The sequence below is a fragment of the Hypanus sabinus genome (genome assembly GCF_030144855.1).
Source record: "Hypanus sabinus isolate sHypSab1 chromosome 1 unlocalized genomic scaffold, sHypSab1.hap1 SUPER_1_unloc_9, whole genome shotgun sequence".
Taxonomy (NCBI): Eukaryota; Metazoa; Chordata; class Chondrichthyes; order Myliobatiformes; family Dasyatidae; genus Hypanus; species Hypanus sabinus.
In genome coordinates this window covers 523,400-544,423 of record NW_026778916.1, presented here as the reverse complement: position 1 = coordinate 544,423, position 21,024 = coordinate 523,400, and positions in this window count along the sequence as shown.

The window sequence follows — 21,024 nt, the reverse complement described above, 5'->3', positions numbered from 1 at the left end:
AGATAGAGACCCAGGGGTACAGGTACACGGTTCCCTGGGGAGTGATGTGGAACAGAGAGACCCAGGGGTACAGGTACACGTTTCCCTGGGGTGTGATGTGGAACAGAGACACCCAGTGGTACAGGTACATGGTTCCCTGGGGAGTGATGTGGAACAGAGAGACCCAGGGGTACAGGTACACAGTCCCCTGGGGAGTGATGTGGAACAGAGAGACCCAGGGGTACAGGTACACGGTTCCCTGTGGAGTGATGTGGAACAGAGAGACCCAGGGGTACAGGTACACAGTTCCCTGGGGAGTGATGTGGAACAGAGAGACCCAGGGGTACAGGTACACGGTTCCCTAGGGAGTGATGTGGAACAGAGAGACCCAGGGGTACAGGTACATGGTTCCCTGGGGAGTGATGTGGAACAGAGAGACCCAGGGGTACAGGTACACGGATCCCTGGGGAGTGATGTGGATCAGAGAGACCCATGGGTACAGGTACACAGTTCCCTGGGGAGTGATGTGGAACAGAGAGACCCAGGGGTACAGGCACATGGTGCCCAGGGGGGTATCTAGAACAGAGAGTCCCAGGGGTACACGTACACGGTTCCCTGGGGAGTGATGTAGAACGGAGAGACCCAGGGGTACAGGTACACGGTTCTAAGGGGTGTGATGTGGAACAGAGAGACCCTGGGGTACAGGTACACGGTTCCCTGGGGGGTGATGTAGAACAGAGAGACCCAGGGGTACAGGTACACGGTTCCCTGGGGAGTGATGTGGTACAGAGTGACCCAGGGGTACAGGTACACGGTTCTCTGGGGAGTGATGTGGAACAGAGAGACCCAGAGTTACAGGTACACGGTTCCCCGGTGAGTGATGTGGAACAGAGTGACCCAGGGGTACAGGTACATGCTTCCCTGGGGAGTGATGTGGAACAGAGTGACCCAGGGGTACAGGTACACGGTTCCCCAGTGAGTGATGTGGTACAGAGTGACCCAGGGGTACAGGTACATGCTTCCCTGGGGAGTGATGTGCAACAGAGTGACCCAGGGGTACAGGTACACGGTTCCCTGGGGGAGGGGGAGTTATCTAGAACAGAGAGACCCAGGGGTACAGGTACACGTTTCCCTGGGGAGTGATGTGGAACAGAGAGACCCAGGGGTACAGGTACACGTTTCCCTGGGGAGTGATGTGGAACTGAGAGACCCAGGGGTACAGGTACACGGTTCCCTGGGGAGTGATGTAGAACAGAGAGACCCAGGGGTACAGGTACACGGTTCCCTGGGGAGTCATGTAGAACAGAGAGACCCAGGGGTACAGGTACACAGTTCCCTGGGGAGTGATGTAGAACAGAGAGACCCAGGGGTACAGGTACACGGTTCCCTGGGGAGTGATGTGGAACAGAGAGACCCAGGGGTACAGGTACACGGTTCCCTGGCGAGTGATATAGAATGGAGAGACCCAGGGGTACAGGTACACGGTTCCGCGGGGAGTGATGTGGAACAGAGAGACCCAGGGGTACAGGTACACGGTTCCGCGGGGAGTGATGTGGAACAGAGAGACCCAGGGGTACAGGTACACGGTTCCCTGGGGAGTGATGTAGAACAGAGAGACCCAGGGGTACAGGTACACGGTTCCCTGGGGAGTGATGTAGAACAGAGAGACCCTGGGGTACAGGTACATGTTTCCCTGGGGAGTGATGTGGAACAGAGAGACCCTGGGTCAGGTACACGGTTCCCTGGGGAGTGATGTAGATCAGAGAGACCCAGGGGTACAGGTACACGGTTCCCTGGGGAGTGATGTGGAACAGAGAGACCCAGGCGTATAGGTACACGGTTCCCTGGGGAGTGATGTGGAACAGAGAGACCCAGGCGTATAGGTACACGGTTCCCTGGGGAGTGATGTGGAACAGAGAGACCCAGGGGTACAGGTACACGGTTCCCTGGGGAGTGATGTGGAACAGAGAGACCCAGGGGTACAGGTACACGGTTCCCTGGGGAGTGATGTAGAACGGAGAGACCCAGGGGTACAGGTACACGGTTCTAAGGGGTGTGATGTGGAACAGAGAGACCCTGGGGTACAGGTACACGGTTCCCTGGGGGGTGATGTAGAACAGAGAGTCCCAGGGGTACAGGTACACGGTTCCCTGAGGGAGGGAGTGATGTGGTACAGAGTGACCCAGGGGTACAGGTACACGGTTCCCTGGGGAGTGATGTGGAACAGAGAGACCCAGAGTTACAGGTACACGGTTCCCCGGTGAGTGATGTGGAACAGAGTGACCCAGGGGTACAGGTACATGCTTCCCTGGGGAGTGATGTGGAACAGAGTGACCCAGGGGTACAGGTACACGGTTCCCCAGTGAGTGATGTGGTACAGAGTGACCCAGGGGTACAGGTACATGCTTCCCTGGGGAGTGATGTGCAACAGAGTGACCCAGGGGTACAGGTACACGGTTCCCTGGGGGAGGGGGAGTTATCTAGAACAGAGAGACCCAGGGGTACAGGTACACGTTTCCCTGGGGAGTGATGTGGAACAGAGAGACCCAGGGGTACAGGTACACGTTTCCCTGGGGAGTGATGTGGAACTGAGAGACCCAGGGGTACAGGTACACGGTTCCCTGGGGAGTGATGTAGAACAGAGAGACCCAGGGGTACAGGTACACAGTTCCCTGGGGAGTGATGTAGAACAGAGTGACCCAGGGGTACAGGTACACGGTTCCCTGGGGAGTGATGTAGAACAGAGAGACCCAGGGGTACAGGTACACAGTTCCCTGGGGAGTGATGTAGAACAGAGTGACCCAGGGGTACAGGTACACGGTTCCCTGGGGAGTGATGTGGAACAGAGAGACCCAGGAGTACAGGTACACTGTTCCCCGGGGAGTGATGTGGAACAGAGAGACCCAGGGGTACAGGTACACGGTTCCCTGGCGAGTGATATAGAATGGAGAGACCCAGGGGTACAGGTACACGGTTCCGCGGGGAGTGATGTGGAACAGAGAGACCCAGGGGTACAGGTACACGGTTCCCTGGGGAGTGATGTAGAACAGAGAGACCCAGGGGTACAGGTACACGGTTCCCTGGGGAGTGATGTAGAACAGAGAGACCCTGGGGTACAGGTACATGTTTCCCTGGGGAGTGATGTGGAACAGAGAGACCCTGGGTCAGGTACACGGTTCCCTGGGGAGTGATGTAGATCAGAGAGACCCAGGCGTACAGGTACACGGTTCCCTGGGGAGTGATGTAGAACAGAGAGACCCAGGGGTACAGGTACACGGTTCCCTGGGGAGTGATGTAGAACAGAGCGACCCTGGGGTACAGGTACACGTTATCTGGGGAGTGATGTAGAACAGAGAGACCCAGGAGTACAGGTACACTGTTCCCTGGGTATTGATGTGGAACAGAGAGACCCAGGGGTACAGGTACACGGTTCCCTGGGGAGTGATGTAGAACAGAGAGTCCCTGGGTAAAGGTACACGTTTCCCTGAGGAGTGATGTGGAACAGAGAGACCCAGGGGTACAGGTACACGATTCCCTGGGGAGTGATGTGGAACAGAGAGACCCAGGCGTATAGGTACACGGTTCCCTGGGGAGTGATGTGGAACAGAGAGACCCAGGCGTATAGGTACACGGTTCCCTGGGGAGTGATGTGGAACAGAGAGACCCAGGGGTACAGGTACACGGTTCCCTGGGGAGTGATGTGGAACAGAGAGACCCAGGGGTACAGGTACACGGTTCCCTGGGGAGTGATGTAGAACGGAGAGACCCAGGGGTACAGGTACACGGTTCTAAGGGGTGTGATGTGGAACAGAGAGACCCTGGGGTACAGGTACACGGTTCCCTGGGGGGTGATGTAGAACAGAGAGTCCCAGGGGTACAGGTACACGGTTCCCTGAGGGAGGGAGTGATGTGGTACAGAGAGACCCAGGGGTACAGGTACACGGTTCCCTGGGGAGTGATGTGGAACAGAGAGACCCAGAGTTACAGGTACACGGTTCCCCGGTGAGTGATGTGGAACAGAGTGACCCAGGGGTACAGGTACATGCTTCGCTGGGGAGTGATGTGCAACAGAGTGACCCAGGGGTACAGGTACATGGTTCCCTGGGGGAGGGGGAGTTATCTAGAACAGAGAGACCCAGGGGTACAGGTACACGGTTTCCTGGGGAGTGATGTGGAACAGAGAGACTCAGGGGTACAGGTACACGGTCCCCTGGGGAGTGATGTGGAACAGAGAGACCCAGGGGTACAGGTACACGATTCCCTGGGGAGTGATGTGGAACAGAGAGACCCAGGGGTACAGGTACACGTTTCCCTGGGGAGTGATGTGGAACAGATAGACCCAGGGGTACAGGTACACGGTTCCCTGGGGAGTGATGTAGAACAGAGAGACCCAGGGGTACAGGTACACGGTTCCCTGGGGAGTGATGTAGAACAGAGAGACCCAGGGGTACAGGTACACAGTTCCCTGGGGAGTGATGTAGAACAGAGTGACCCTGGGGTACACGTACACGGTTCCCTGGGGAGTGATGTGGAACAGAGAGACCCAGGAGTACAGGTACACGGTTCCCTGGCGAGTGATATAGAATGGAGAGACCCAGGGGTACAGGTACACGGGTCCGCGGGGAGTGATGTGGAACAGAGAGACCCAGGGGTACAGGTACACGGTTCCCTGGGGTGTGATGTAGAACAGAGAGACCCAGGGGTACAGGTACACGGTTCCCTGGGGAGTGATGTAGAACAGAGAGACCCTGGGGTACAGGTACATGTTTCCCTGGGGAGTGATGTGGAACAGAGAGACCCTGGGTACAGGTACACGGTTCCCTGGGGAGTGATGTAGAACAGAGAGACCCAGGGGTACAGGTACACGGTTCCATGGGGAGTGATGTAGAACAGAGAGACCCAGGGGTACAGGTACACGGTTCCATGGGGAGTGATGTAGAACAGAGAGACCCTGGGGTACAGGTACACGGTTACCTGGGGAGTGATGTGGAACAGAGAGACCCTGGGGTACAGGTACACGGTTCCATGGGGAGTGATGTAGAACAGAGAGACCCTGGGGTACAGGTACATGTTTCCCTGGGGAGTGATGTGGAACAGAGAGACCCTGGGTACAGGTACACGGTTCCCTGGGGAGTGATGTAGAACAGAGAGACCCAGGGGTAAATGTACACGGTTCCATGGGGAGTGATGTAGAACAGAGAGACCCAGGGGTACAGGTACAAGGTTCCATGGGGAGTGATGTAGAACAGAGAGACCCAGGGGTACAGGGACACGGTTCCCTGGGGAGTGATGTAGAACAGAGAGACCCAGGGGTACAGGTACACGGTTCCATGGGGAGTGATGTAGAACAGAGAGACCCTGGGGTACAGGTACACGGTTACCTGGGGAGTGATGTGGAACAGAGAGACCCTGGGGTACAGGTACACGGTTCCCCGGGGAATGATGTAGAACAGAGAGACCCAGGGGTACAGGTACATGGTTCCCTGGGGAGTGATGTGGAACAGAGAGACCCAGGGGTTCAGGAACACGGTTCCCTGGGGAGTGATGTGGAACAGAGAGACCCTGGGGTACAGGTACACGGTTCCCCGGGGAGTGATGTAGAACAGAGAGACCCAGGGGTACAGGTACACAGTCCCCTGGGGAGTCATGTGTAACAGAGAGACCCTGGGGTACAGGTACACGGTTCCCTGGGGAGTGATGTAGAACAGAGAGACCCAGGGGTACAGGTACACGGTTCCCTGGGGAGTGATGTGGAACAGAGAGACCCTGGGGTACAGGTACACGGTTCCCCGGGGAGTGATGTAGAACAGAGAAACCCAGGGGTACAGGTACACAGTTCCCTGGGGAGTCATGTGGAACAGAGAGACCCTGGGGTACAGGTACACGGTTCCCTGGGGAGTGATGTAGAACAGAGAGACCCAGGGGTACAGGTACATGGTTCCCAGGGGAGTGATGTAGAACAGAGAGACCCCGGGGTACAGGTACACGGTTCCCTGGGGAGTGATGTGGAACAGAGAGACCCAGGGGTACAGGTACACGGTTCCCTGGGGAGTGATGTGGAACAGAGAGACCCAGGGGTACAGGTACATGGTTCCCTGGGGAGTGATGTAGAACAGAGAGACACAGGGGTACAGGTACACGGTTCCCTGGGGAGTGATGTGGAACAGAGAGACCCAGGGGTACAGGTACACAGTTCCCTGGGGAGTAATGTGGAACAGAGAGACCCTGGGGTACAGGTACACGGTTCCCTGGGGAGTGATGTAGAACAGAGAGACCCAGGGGTACAGGTACACAGTTCCCTGGGGAGTAATGTGGAACAGAGAGACCCTGGGGTACAGGTACACAGTTCCCTGGGTATTGATGTGGAACAGGGAGACCCAGGGGTACAGGTACATGGTTCCCTGGGGAGTGATGTAGAACAGAGAGACCCAGGGGTACAGGTACATGGTTCCCTGGGGAGTGGTGTGGAACAGACTGACCCAGGGGTACAGGTACACGGTTCCCTGGGGAGTGATGTGGAACAGAGTGACCCAGGGGTACAGATACACGGTTCCCTGGGGAGTGATGTAGAACAGAGAGACCCAGGGGTACAGGTACACGGTTCCCTGGGGAGTGATGTAGAACAGAGAGACCCAGGGGTACAGGTACACGGTTCCCTGGGGAGTGATATAGTACGGAGAGACCCTGTGGTACAGGTACATGGTTCCTTGTGGAGTGATGTGGAACAGAGAGACCCAGGGGTACAGGTACACGGTTCCCTGGGGAGTGATGTAGAACAGAGAGACCCAGGGGTACAGGTACATGGTTCCCTGGGGAGTGATGTGGAACAGAGAGACCCAGGGGTACAGGTACACGGTTCCCTGGGGAGTGATGTGGAACAGAGAGACCCCGGGGTACAGGTACACGTTTCCCTGGGGAGTGATGTGGAACAGTGAGACCCAGGGGTACAGGTAAACGGTTCCCTGGGGGGTGATGTAGAACAGAGAGACCCTGGGGTACAGGTACACGGTTCCCTGGGGAGTGATGTGGAACAGAGTGATCCAGGGGTACAGGCACACGGTTCCCTGGGGGAGGGGGAGTTATCTAGAACAGAAAGACCCAGGGGTACAGGTACACGTTTCCCTGGGGAGTGATGTGGAACAGAGAGACCCAGGGGTACAGGTACACGTTTCCCTGGGGAGTGATGTGGAACAGAGAGACCCAGGGGTACAGGTACACGGTTCCCTGGGGAGTGATGTAGAACAGAGAGACCCAGGGGTACAGGTACACGGTTCCCTGGGGAGTAATGTAGAACAGAGAGACCCAGGGGTAGAGGTACACAGTTCCCTGGGGAGTGATGTAGAACAGAGTGACCCTGGGGTACACGTACACGGTTCCCTGGGGAGTGATGTGGAACAGAGAGACCCAGGGGTACAGGTACACGGTTCCGCGGGGAGTGATGTGGAACAGAGAGACCCAGGGGTACAGGTACACGGTTCCCTGGGGAGTGATGTAGAACAGAGAGACCCAGGGGTACAGGTACACGGTTCCCTGGGGAGTGATGTGGAACAGAGAGTCCCTGGGTAAAGGTACATGTTTCCCCGGGGAGTGATGTGGAACAGAGAGACCCAGGGGTACAGGTACACGGTTCCCTGGCGAGTGATATAGAATGGAGAGACCCAGGGGTACAGGTACACCTTTCCGCGGGGAGTGATGTGGAACAGAGAGACCCAGGGGTACAGGTACACGGTTCCCTGGGGAGTGATGTAGAACAGAGAGACCCAGGGGTACAGGTACACGGTTCCCTGGGGAGTGATGTAGAACAGAGAGACCCTGGGGTACAGGTACATGTTTCCCTGGGGAGTGATGTGGAACAGAGAGACCCTGGGTACAGGTACACGGTTCCCTGGGGAGTGATGTAGAACAGAGAGACCCTGGGGTACAGGTACACGGTTACCTGGGGAGTGATGTGGAACAGAGAGACCCAGGGGTACAGGTACACGGTTCCATGGGGAGTGATGTAGAACAGAGAGACCCAGGGGTACAGGTACAAGGTTCCATGGGGAGTGATGTAGAACAGAGAGACCCTGGGGTACAGGTACACGGTTACCTGGGGAGTGATGTGGAACAGAGAGACCCAGGGGTAAATGTACACGGTTCCATGGGGAGTGATGTAGAACAGAGAGACCCAGGGGTACAGGTACAAGGTTCCATGGGGAGTGATGTAGAACAGAGAGACCCTGGGGTACAGGTACACGGTTACCTGGGGAGTGATGTGGAACAGAGAGACCCAGGGGTACAGGTACACGGTTCCATGGGGAGTGATGTAGAACAGAGAGACCCAGGGGTACAGGGACACGGTTCCCTGGGGAGTGATGTAGAACAGAGAGACCCAGGGGTACAGGTACACGGTTCCATGGGGAGGGATGTAGAACAGAGAGACCCTGGGGTACAGGTACACGGTTCCCTGGGGAGTAATTTGGAACAGAGAGACCCAGGGGTACAGGTACACGGTTCCCTGGGGAGTGATGTGGAACAGAGAGACCCTGGGGTACAGGGACACGGTTCCCCGGGGAGTGATGTAGAACAGAGAGACACTGGGGTACAGGTACATGGTTCCCTGGGGAGTGATGTGGAACAGAGAGACTCAGGGGTACAGGTACACGGTTCCCTGGGGAGTAATTTGGAACAGAGAGACCCAGGGGTACAGGTACACGGTTCCCTGGGGAGTGATGTGGAACAGAGAGACCCTGGGGTACAGGTACACGGTTCCCCGGGGAGTGATGTAGAACAGAGAGACCCAGGGGTACAGGTACACAGTCCCCTGGGGAGTCATGTGGAACAGAGAGACCCTGGGGTACAGGTACACGGTTCCCTGGGGAGTGATGTAGAACAGAGAGACCCAGGGGTACAGGTACACGGTTCCCAGGGGAGTGATGTGGAACAGAGAGACCCAGGGGTACAGGTACATGGTTCCCTGGGGAGTGATGTGGAACAGAGAGACCCAGGGGTACAGGTACATGGTTCCCTGGGGAGTGATGTAGAACAGAGAGACCCAGGGGTACAGGTACACGGTTCCCTGGGGAATGATGTGGAACAGAGATACCCAGGGGTACAGGTATATGGTTCCCTGGGGAGTGATGTGGAACAGAGAGACCCAGGGGTACAGGTACACGGTTCCCTGGGGAGTGATGTAGAACAGAGAGACCCAGGGGTACAGGTACACGGTTCCCTGGGGAGTGATGTGGAACAGAGAGACCCTGGGGTACAGGTACACGGTTCCCTGGGGAGTGATGTGGAACAGAGAGACCCAGGGGTACAGGTACACGGTTCCTTGGGGAGTGATGTGGAACAGAGAGACCCAGGGGTACAGGTACACAGTTCCCTGGGGAGTAATGTGGAACAGAGAGACCCTGGGGTACAGGTACACGGTTCCCTGGGGAGTGATGTAGAACAGAGAAACCCAGGGGTACAGGTACACAGTTCCCTGGGGAGTAATGTGGAACAGAGAGACCCTGGGGTACAGGTACACAGTTCCCTGGGTATTGATGTGGAGCAGGGAGACCCAGGGGTACAGGTACATGGTTCCCTGGGGAGTGATGTAGAACAGAGAGACCCAGGGGTACAGGTACACAGTTCCCTGGGTATTGATGTGGAGCAGGGAGACCCAGGGGTACAGGTACATGGTTCCCTGGGGAGTAATGTGGAACAGAGAGACCCTGGGGTACAGGTACACAGTTCCCTGGGTATTGATGTGGAGCAGGGAGACCCAGGGGTACAGGTACATGGTTCCCTGGGGAGTGATGTAGAACAGAGAGACCCAGGGGTACAGGTACATGGTTCCCTGGGGAGTGGTGTGGAACAGACTGACCCAGGTGTACAGGTACACGGTTCCCTGGGGAGTGGTGTGGAACAGACTGACCCAGGTGTACAGGTACATGGTTCCCTGGGGAGTGGTGTGGAACAGACTGACCCAGGTGTACAGGTACACGGATCCCTGGGGGGTGATGTGGAACAGAGCGACCCTGGGGTACAGGTACACATTATCTGGGGAGTGATGTAGAGCAGAGAGATCTTGGGGTACAGGTACATGCTTGCCTGGGGGGTGATGGAGTACGAAGAGACCCAGGGGTACAGGTACACGGTTCCCTGTTGTGTGATGTGGAACAGAGAGACCCAGGGGTACAGGTACACGGTTCCCTGGGGAGTGATGTGGTACAGAGAGACCCTGGGGTACACGTACACGGTTCCCTGGGGGGTGATGTGGAACAGAGAGACCCAGTGGTACAGCTACACGGTTCCCTGGGGGTGATGTAGAACAGAGAGACCCAGGGGGTACAAGTACACAGTTCCCTGCGGTGTGATGTAGAACAGAGAGACCCAGGGGTACAGGTACACGGTTCCCTGAGGAGTGATGTAGAGCAGAGAGTCCCATGGGTACAGGTACACTGTTACCTGGGTATTGATGTGGAACAGAGTGACGCAGGGGTACAGGTACACTGTTACCTGGGTATTGATGTGGAACAGAGTGACGCAGGCGTACAGGTACACTGTTACCTGGGTATTGATGTGGAATAGAGTGACGCAGGGGTACAGGTACACTGTTACCTGGGTATTAATGTGGAACAGAGAGACCCAGGGGTACAGGTACACGTTTCCCTGGGGAGTGATGTAGAACGGAGAGACCCTGGGGTACAGGTACATGGTTCCTTGGGGAGTGATGTGGAACAGAGAGACCCAGGGGTACAGGTACAAGGTTCCCTGGGGAGTGATGTAGAATAGAGAGACCCTGGGGTACAGGTACATGGTTCCCTGGGGAGTGATGTGGAACAGAGAGACTCAGGGGTACAGGTACACGGTTCCCTGGGGGGTGATGTGGAAAAGAGAGACCCAGGGGTACAGGTACACGTTTCCCTGGGGAGTGATGTGGAACAGAGAGACCCAGGGGTACAGGTACACATTTCCCGGGGGGGTGATGTAGAGCAGAGAGATCTTGGGGTACAGGTACACGCTTGCCTGGGGGGTGATGGTGTACGAAGAGACCCAGGGGTACAGGTACACGATTCCCTGTTGTGTGATGTGGAACAGAGAGACCCAGGGGTACAGGTACACGGTTCCCTGGGGAGTGATGTGGTACAGAGAGACCCTGGGATACAGGTACACGATTCCCTGGGGAGTGATGTGGTACAGAGAGACCCTGGGATACAGGTACATGGTTCCCTGGGGAGTGATGTAGAACAGAGAGACCCAGGGGTACATGTACAAGGTTCCCTGGGGAGTGACGTAGAACAGAGAGACCCAGGGGTACTGGTACACGGTTCCCTGGTGATTGATGTGGAACAGAGAGACCCTGGGGTACATGTACATGGTTCCCTTGGGAGTGATGTGGAACAGAGTGACGCAGGGGTACAGGTACACGGTTCCCCGGGGAGTGATGTGGAACAGAGAGACCCTGGGGTAGAGGTACACAGTTCCCTGGGGAGTGATGTAGAACAGAGAGACCCAGGGGTACAGGTACACGGTTCCCTGGAGGGTGATGTGGAACAGAGAGACCCTGGGGTACATGTACACTGTTCACTGGGGAGTGATGAAGAACAGAGAGACCCTGGGGTACATGTACATGGTTCCCTTGGGAGTGATGTAGAACAGAGAGACCCAGGGCTACAGTTACACGGTTCCCTGGGGAGTGATATAGAACAGAGAGACCCAGGGCTACAGGTACACGGTTCCCTATAGAGTGATGTGGAACTGAGAGTCCTAGGGGTAAAGGGACACGGCTCGCTGAAAGAGAATGACACCGGTCGCCCGGGTGGAGATGTGGCCTTTGGCACGCTGGCCTGCTTCAGTCAGTTGTCTCTGTACGGGAGGTGGGATTTTATGTTACAGATGTACAGATTGTTGGTGAGACCAGACTTGGGCTGTTTTGTGTGGTGTTCTGTTCCCCAGCGCTAGGAATGATGTGTTCATCTGGAGCGGGTGCTGGAAAGACTCACGAGAATGTTACTGGCACCGGAGGGTTTCAGGTATCAGGAGAGGCTGGTCAGATTGGGACTGTTTTCCCTGGAGTGAAGGAAGCTGAGGGATTCTAATACCATGAGGGTGAGAGATAAGGTGGGTGGTCACAGTATTTTCCCCAGAGCAGGAAGTCTAAAACCAGAGGTTTAAAATAAGGGGGAAAAGATTTAAAAAGAAGGAAAACGCCGAAAGACCCAGGGATACAGGTACATGGTTCCCTGGGAAGTGATGTGGAACAGAGAGACCCAGGGGTATAGGTACACGGTTCGCTGGGGAGTGATGTAGAACAGAGAGACCCAGGGGTACAGGTACATGGTTCCCTGGGGAGTGATGTGGAACAGAGAGACCCAGGGGTACAGGTACACGGTTCCCTGGGGAGTGATGTGGAAAAGAGAGACCCAGGGGTACAGGTACACGGTTCCCTGAGATGTGATGTGGAACAGAGAGACCCAGGTGTACAGGTACATGGTTCCCTGGGGAGTGATGTGGAACAGAGAGACCCAGGGGTACAGGTACATGGTTCACTGGGGAGTGATGTGGAACAGAGAGACCCAGGGGTACAGGTACATGGTTCCCTGGGGAGTGATGTGGAACAGAGAGACCCAGGGGTACAGGTACATGGTTCCCTGTGGAGTGATGTGGAACAGAGAGACCCAGGGGTACAGGTACATGGTTCACTGAGGAGTGATGTAGAACAGAGAGACCCAGGGGTACAGGTACATGGTTCACTGGGGAGCGATGTAGAATAGAGAGAACCAGGGGTACAGTTACAAGGTTCCCTGGGGAGTGATGTGGAACAGAGAGACCCAGGGGTACAGGTACACGGTTCCCTGGGAGGTGATGTAGAACAGAGAGACCCAGGGGTACAAGTACACAGTTCCCTGCGGTGAGATGTAGAACAGAGAGACCCAGGGGTACAGGTACACGGTTCCCTGGGGGGTGATGTAGAACAGAGAGACCCTGGGGTACAGGTACACATTTCCCGGGGAGTGATGTAGAGCAGAGAGATCTTGGGGTACAGGTACACGCTTGCCTGGGGGGTGATGGAGTACGAAGAGACCCAGGGGTACAGGTACACGGTTCCCTGGGTGTGATGTGGTACAGAGAGACCCTGGGATACAGGTACACGATACCTGGGGGGTGTGGAACAGAGAGACCCAGGGGTACAGGTACATGGTTCCCTGGGTGTGATGTGGTACAGAGAGACCCTGGGATACAGGTACACGATACCTGGGGGGTGTGGAACAGAGAGACCCAGGGGTACAGGTACACGGTTCCCTGGGTGTGATGTGGTACAGAGAGACCCTGGGATACAGGTACACGGTTCCCTGGGGAGTGATGTGGTACAGAGAGACCCTGGGATACAGGTACACGGTTCCCTGGGGAGTGATGTAGAACAGAGAGACCCAGGGGTTCAGGTAAACGGTTCCCTGGGGGGTGATGTAGAACAGAGAGACCCTTGGGTACAGGTACACGGTTCCCTGGGGAGTGATGTGGAACAGAGTGATCGAGGGGTACAGGCACACGGCTCCCTGGGGGGTGATGTGGAACAGTGTGTCCCTGGGGTACAGGTACACGGTTCCCTGGGGAGTAATGTAGAACAGAGAGACCCAGGGGTACATGTGCAAGGTTCCCTCGGGAGTGATGTAGAACAGAGAGACGCAGGGGTACAGGTACACGGTTCCCTGGGGAGTGAGATAGAACGGAGAGACCCTGGGGTACAGGTACACGGTTCCCTGGAGGGTCATGTGGAACAGAGAGACCCAGGGGTACAGGTACACGGTTCCCTGGGGAGTGATGTAGAACAGAGAGACCCAGGGCTACAGGTACACGGTTCCCTATAGAGTGATGTGGAACTGTGAGTCCTAGGGGTAAAGGGACACGGCTCGCTGAAAGAGAATGACACCGGTCGCCCGGGTGGAGATGTGGCCTTTGGCACGCTGGCCTGCTTCAGTCAGTTGTCTCTGTACGGGAGGTGGGATTTTATGTTACAGATGTACAGATTGTTGGTGAGACCAGACTTGGGCTGTTTTGTGTGGTGTTCTGTTCCCCAGCGCTAGGAATGATGTGTTCATCTGGAGCGGGTGCTGGAAAGACTCACGAGAATGTTACTGGCACCGGAGGGTTTCAGGTATCAGGAGAGGCTGGTCAGATTGGGACTGTTTTCCCTGGAGTGAAGGAAGCTGAGGGATTCTAATACCATGAGGGTGAGAGATAAGGTGGGTGGTCACAGTATTTTCCCCAGAGCAGGAAGTCTAAAACCAGAGGTTTAAAATAAGGGGGAAAAGATTTAAAAAGAAGGAAAACGCCGAAAGACCCAGGGATACAGGTACATGGTTCCCTGGGAAGTGATGTGGAACAGAGAGACCCAGGGGTATAGGTACACGGTTCGCTGGGGAGTGATGTAGAACAGAGAGACCCAGGGGTACAGGTACATGGTTCCCTGGGGAGTGATGTGGAACAGAGAGACCCAGGGGTACAGGTACACGGTTCCCTGGGGAGTGATGTGGAACAGAGAGACCCAGGGGTACAGGTACACGGTTCCCTGGGAGGTGATGTAGAACAGAGAGACCCAGGGGTACAAGTACACAGTTCCCTGCGGTGAGATGTAGAACAGAGAGACCCAGGGGTACAGGTACACGGTTCCCTGGGGGGTGATGTAGAACAGAGAGACCCTGGGGTACAGGTACACATTTCCCGGGGAGTGATGTAGAGCAGAGAGATCTTGGGGTACAGGTACACGCTTGCCTGGGGGGTGATGGAGTACGAAGAGACCCAGGGGTACAGGTACACGGTTCCCTGGGTGTGATGTGGTACAGAGAGACCCTGGGATACAGGTACACGATACCTGGGGGGTGTGGAACAGAGAGACCCAGGGGTACAGGTACATGGTTCCCTGGGTGTGATGTGGTACAGAGAGACCCTGGGATACAGGTACACGATACCTGGGGGGTGTGGAACAGAGAGACCCAGGGGTACAGGTACACGGTTCCCTGGGTGTGATGTGGTACAGAGAGACCCTGGGATACAGGTACACGGTTCCCTGGGGAGTGATGTAGAACAGAGAGACCCAGGGGTTCAGGTAAACGGTTCCCTGGGGGGTGATGTAGAACAGAGAGACCCTTGGGTACAGGTACACGGTTCCCTGGGGAGTGATGTGGAACAGAGTGATCGAGGGGTACAGGCACACGGCTCCCTGGGGGGTGATGTGGAACAGTGTGTCCCTGGGGTACAGGTACACGGTTCCCTGGGGAGTGATGTAGAACAGAGATACCCAGGGGTACATGTGCAAGGTTCCCTCGGGAGTGATGTAGAACAGAGAGACGCAGGGGTACAGGTACACGGTTCCCTGGGGAGTGAGATAGAACGGAGAGACCCTGGGGTACAGGTACACGGTTCCCTGGGGAGTGATGTAGAACAGAGAGACCCAGGGGTACAGGTACATGGTTCCCTGGGGAGTGATGTGGAACAGAGAGACCCAGGGGTACAGGTACATGGTTCCCTGGGGAGTAATGTAGAACAGAGAGAACCAGGGGTACAGGTACAAGGTTCCCTGGGGAGTGATGTGGAACAGAGAGACCCAGGGGTACAGGTACACGGTTCCCTGGGGAGTGATGTAGAATAGAGAGACCCTGGGGTACAGGTACATGGTTCCCTGGGGAGTGATGTGGAACAGAGAGACTCAGGGGTACAGGTACACGGTTCCCTGGGGGGTGATGTGGAAAAGAGAGACCCAGGGGTACAGGTACACGTTTCCCTGGGGAGTGATGTGGAACAGAGAGACCCAGGGGTACAGGTACACATTTCCCGGGGGAGTGAGGTAGAGCAGAGAGATCTTGGGGTACAGGTACACGCTTGCCTGCGGTGTGATGGAGTACGAAGAGACCCAGGGGTACAGGTACACGGTTCCCTGTTGTGTGATGTGGAACAGAGAGACCCAGGGGTACAGGTACACGATACCTGGGGGGTGTGGAACAGAGAGACCCAGGGGTACAGGTACACGGTTCCCTGAGGAGTGATGTGGTACAGAGAGACCCTGGGATACAGGTACACGATTCCCTGGGGAGTGATGTGGTACAGAGAGACCCTGGGATACAGGTACATGGTTCCCTGGGGAGTGATGTAGAACAGAGAGACCCAGGGGTACATGTACAAGGTTCCCTGGGGAGTGACGTAGAACAGAGAGACCCAGGGGTACTGGTACACGGTTCCCTGGTGATTGATGTGGAACAGAGAGACCCAGGGGTACAGGTACATGGTTCCCTGGGGGGTGATGTAGAACAGAGAGACCCTGGGGTACAGGTACACGGCTCCCTGGGGGAGTGATGTAGAACAGAGAGACCCAGTGGTACAGGTACACGGTTCCCTGGGGGGTGATGTAGAACAGAGAGACCCAGGGGTACAGGTACACGGTTCCCTGGGGAGTGATGTGGAACAGTGAGACCCAGGGGTACAGGTACACGGTTCCCTGGGGGGTGATGTGGAACAGTGAGACCCAGGGGTACAGGTACACGGTTCCCTGGGGAGTGATGTGGAACAGAGCGACCCTGGGGTACAGGTACACGTTATCTGGGGAGTGATGTAGAACAGAGAGACCCAGGAGTACAGGTACACTGTTCCCTGTGGAGTGATGTGGAACAGAGTGTCCCAGGGGTACAGGTACACATTTTCCTGGGGAGTGATGTAGAACAGAGGGACCCAGGGGAACAGGTACACGGTTTCCTGGGGGGTGATGTGGAACAGAGACCCAGGGGTACAGGTACATGGTTCCCTTGGGGTTGATGTAGAACAGAGAGACCCAGGGGTACAGGTACACGGTTCCCTGGGGTGTGATGTGGAACAGAGAGACCCAGGGGTACAGGTACATGGTTCCCTGGGGGGTGATGTAGAACAGAGAGACCCTGGGGTACAGGTACACGGCTCCCTGGGGGAGTGATGTAGAATAGAGAGATCCTGGGTACAGGTACAAGGTTCCCTGTGGAGTGATGTAGAACAGAGAGACCCAGGGGTACAGGTACACGTTATCTGGGGAGTGATGTAGAACAGAGAGACCCAGGAGTACAGGTACACTGTTCCCTGGGTATTGATGTGGAACAGAGAGTCCCTGGGTAAAGGTACATGTTTCCCTGGGGAGTGATGTAGAACGGAGAGACCCAGGGGTACAGGTACACAGTTCCCTGAGGAGTGATGTGGAACAGAGAGACCCAGGGGTACAGGTACACGGTTCCCTGGGGAGTGATGTAGAATAGAGAGACCCTGGGGTACAGGTACATGGTTCCCTGGGGAGTGATGTGGAACAGAGAGACTCAGGGGTACAGGTACACGGTTCCCTGGGGGGTGATGTGGAAAAGAGAGACCCAGGGGTACAGGTACACGTTTCCCTGGGGAGTGATGTGGAACAGAGAGACCCAGGGGTACAGGTACACATTTCCCGGGGGAGTGAGGTAGAGCAGAGAGATCTTGGGGTACAGGTACACGCTTGCCTGCGGTGTGATGGAGTACGAAGAGACCCAGGGGTACAGGTACACGGTTCCCTGTTGTGTGATGTGGAACAGAGAGACCCAGGGGTACAGGTACACGATACCTGGGGGGTGTGGAACAGAGAGACCCAGGGGTACAGGTACACGGTTCCCTGAGGAGTGATGTGGTACAGAGAGACCCTGGGATACAGGTACACGATTCCCTGGGGAGTGATGTGGTACAGAGAGACCCTGGGATACAGGTACATGGTTCCCTGGGGAGTGATGTAGAACAGAGAGACCCAGGGGTACATGTACAAGGTTCCCTGGGGAGTGACGTAGAACAGAGAGACCCAGGGGTACTGGTACACGGTTCCCTGGTGATTGATGTGGAACAGAGAGACCCAGGGGTACAGGTACATGGTTCCCTGGGGGGTGATGTAGAACAGAGAGACCCTGGGGTACAGGTACACGGCTCCCTGGGGGAGTGATGTAGAACAGAGAGACCCAGTGGTACAGGTACACGGTTCCCTGGGGGGTGATGTAGAACAGAGAGACCCAGGGGTACAGGTACACGGTTCCCTGGGGAGTGATGTGGAACAGTGAGACCCAGGGGTACAGGTACACGGTTCCCTGGGGGGTGATGTGGAACAGTGAGACCCAGGGGTACAGGTACACGGTTCCCTGGGGAGTGATGTGGAACAGAGCGACCCTGGGGTACAGGTACACGTTATCTGGGGAGTGATGTAGAACAGAGAGACCCAGGAGTACAGGTACACTGTTCCCTGTGGAGTGATGTGGAACAGAGTGTCCCAGGGGTACAGGTACACATTTTCCTGGGGAGTGATGTAGAACAGAGGGACCCAGGGGAACAGGTACACGGTTTCCTGGGGGGTGATGTGGAACAGAGACCCAGGGGTACAGGTACATGGTTCCCTTGGGGTTGATGTAGAACAGAGAGACCCAGGGGTACAGGTACACGGTTCCCTGGGGTGTGATGTGGAACAGAGAGACCCAGGGGTACAGGTACATGGTTCCCTGGGGGGTGATGTAGAACAGAGAGACCCTGGGGTACAGGTACACGGCTCCCTGGGGGAGTGATGTAGAATAGAGAGATCCTGGGTACAGGTACAAGGTTCCCTGTGGAGTGATGTAGAACAGAGAGACCCAGGGGTACAGGTACACGTTATCTGGGGAGTGATGTAGAACAGAGAGACCCAGGAGTACAGGTACACTGTTCCCTGGGTATTGATGTGGAACAGAGAGTCCCTGGGTAAAGGTACATGTTTCCCTGGGGAGTGATGTAGAACGGAGAGACCCAGGGGTACAGGTACACAGTTCCCTGAGGAGTGATGTGGAACAGAGAGACCCAGGGGTACAGGTACACGGTTCCCTGGGGAGTAATGTAGAACAGAGAGACCCAGGGGTACAGGTACGCGGTTCCCTGGGGAGTGATGTGGAACAGAGTGACCCAGGGGTACAGGTACACATTTTCCTGGGGAGTGATGTAGAACAGATGGACCCAGGGGTACAGGTACACGGTTTCCTGGGGGGTGATGTGGAACAGTGACCCAGGGGTACAGGTACACGTTTCCCTGGGGAGTGTTGTAGAACGTAGAGACCCAGGGGTACAGGTACACAGTTCCCTGAGGAGTGAGGTGGAACAGAGAGACACAGGGGTACAGGTACACGGTTCCCTGGGGAGTAATGTAGAACAGAGAGACCCAGGGGTACAGGTACACGGTTCCCTGTGGAGTGATGTAGAACTGAGAGACCCTGGGTACAGGTACACGGTTCCCTGGGGAGTGATGTAGAACAGAGAGACCCTGGGGTACAGGTACACGGTTCCCTGTGGAGTGATGTAGAACTGAGAGACCCTGGGTACAGGTACATGTTATCTGGGGAGTGATGTAGAACAGAGAGACCCAGGGGTACAGGTACACGGTTCCCTGTGGAGTGATGTAGAACAGAGCGACCCTGGGGTACAGGTACACGTTATCTGGGGAGTGATGTAGAACAGAGAGACCCAGGAGTACAGGTACACTGTTCCCTGGGTATTGATGTGGAACAGAGAGTCCCTGGGTAATGGTACACGTTTCCCTGGGGAGTGTTGTAGAACGGAGAGACCCAGGGGTACAGGTACACAGTTCCCTGAGGAGTGATGTGGAACAGAGAGACCCAGGGGTACAGGTACACGGTTCCCTGGGGAGTGATGTAGAACAGAGAGACCCAGGGGTACAGGTACACGGTTCCCTGGGGAGTGATGTGGAACAGAGTGACCCAGGGGTACAGTTACACATTTTCCTGGGGAGTGATGTAGAACAGAGGGACCCAGGGGTACAGGTACACGGTTTCCTGGGGGGTGATGTGGAACAGAGACCCAGGGGTACAGGTACATGGTTCCCTTGGGGTTGATGTAGAACAGAGAGGCCCAGGGGTACAGGTACACGGTTCCCTGGGGTGTGATGTGGAACAGAGAGACCCAGGGGTACAGGTACATGGTTCCCAGGGGGGTGATGTAGAACAGAGAGACCCTGGGGTACAGGTACACGGCTCCCTGGGGGAGTGATGTAGAACAGAGAGACCCAGTGGTACAGGTACACGGTTCCCTGGGGGGTGATGTAGAACAGAGAGACCCAGGGGTACAGGTACACGGTTCCCTGGGGAGTGATGTGGAACGGAGAGTCCCAGGGGTACAGGTACACGATTCCCTGGGGAGTGATGTGGAACAGAGAGACCCAGGGGTACAGGTACACGGTTCCCTGAGGGGTGATGTAGAATAGAGCGACCCTGGGGTACAGGTACACGTTATCTGGGGAGTGATGTAGAACAGAGAGACCCAGGGGTACAGGTACACTGTTCCCTGGGTATTGATGTGGAACAGAGAGTCGCAGGGTAAAGGTACACGTTATCTGGGGAGTGATGTAGAACGGAGAGACCCAGGGGTACAGGTACACAGTTCCCTGAGGAGTGATGTGGAACTGAGAGACCCTGGGTACAGGTACACGGTTCCCTGGGGTGTGATGTGGAACAGAGAGACACAGGGGTACAGGTACACGGTTCCCTGGGGAGTGATGTGGAACAGTGAGACCCAGGGGTACAGGTACACGGTTCCCTGGGGTGTGATGTAGAACAGAGCGACCCTGGGGTACAGGTACACGTTATCTGGGGAGTGATGTAGAACAGAGAGACCCTGGGGTACATGTACACTGTTCCCTGGGGAGTGATGTAGAACAGAGAGACCCTGGGGTACATGTACACGGTTCCCTGGGGAGTGATGTGGAACAGAGAGACCCAGGGGTACAGGTACACGGTTCCCTGGAGAGTGATGTAGAACAGAGAGAACCAGGGGTACAGGAACACGGTTCCCTGGGGAGTGATGTAGAACAGAGAGACCCAGGGGTACAGGTACACGGTTCCCTGGGGAGTGATGTGGAACAGAGAGACCCAGGGGTACAGGTACACGGTTCCCTGGGGAGTGATGTAGAACAGAGAGACCCAGGGGTACAGTTACACGGTTCCCTGGAGGGTGATGTGGAACAGAGATCCCAGGGCTACAGGTACACGGTTCCCTATAGAGTGATGTGGAACT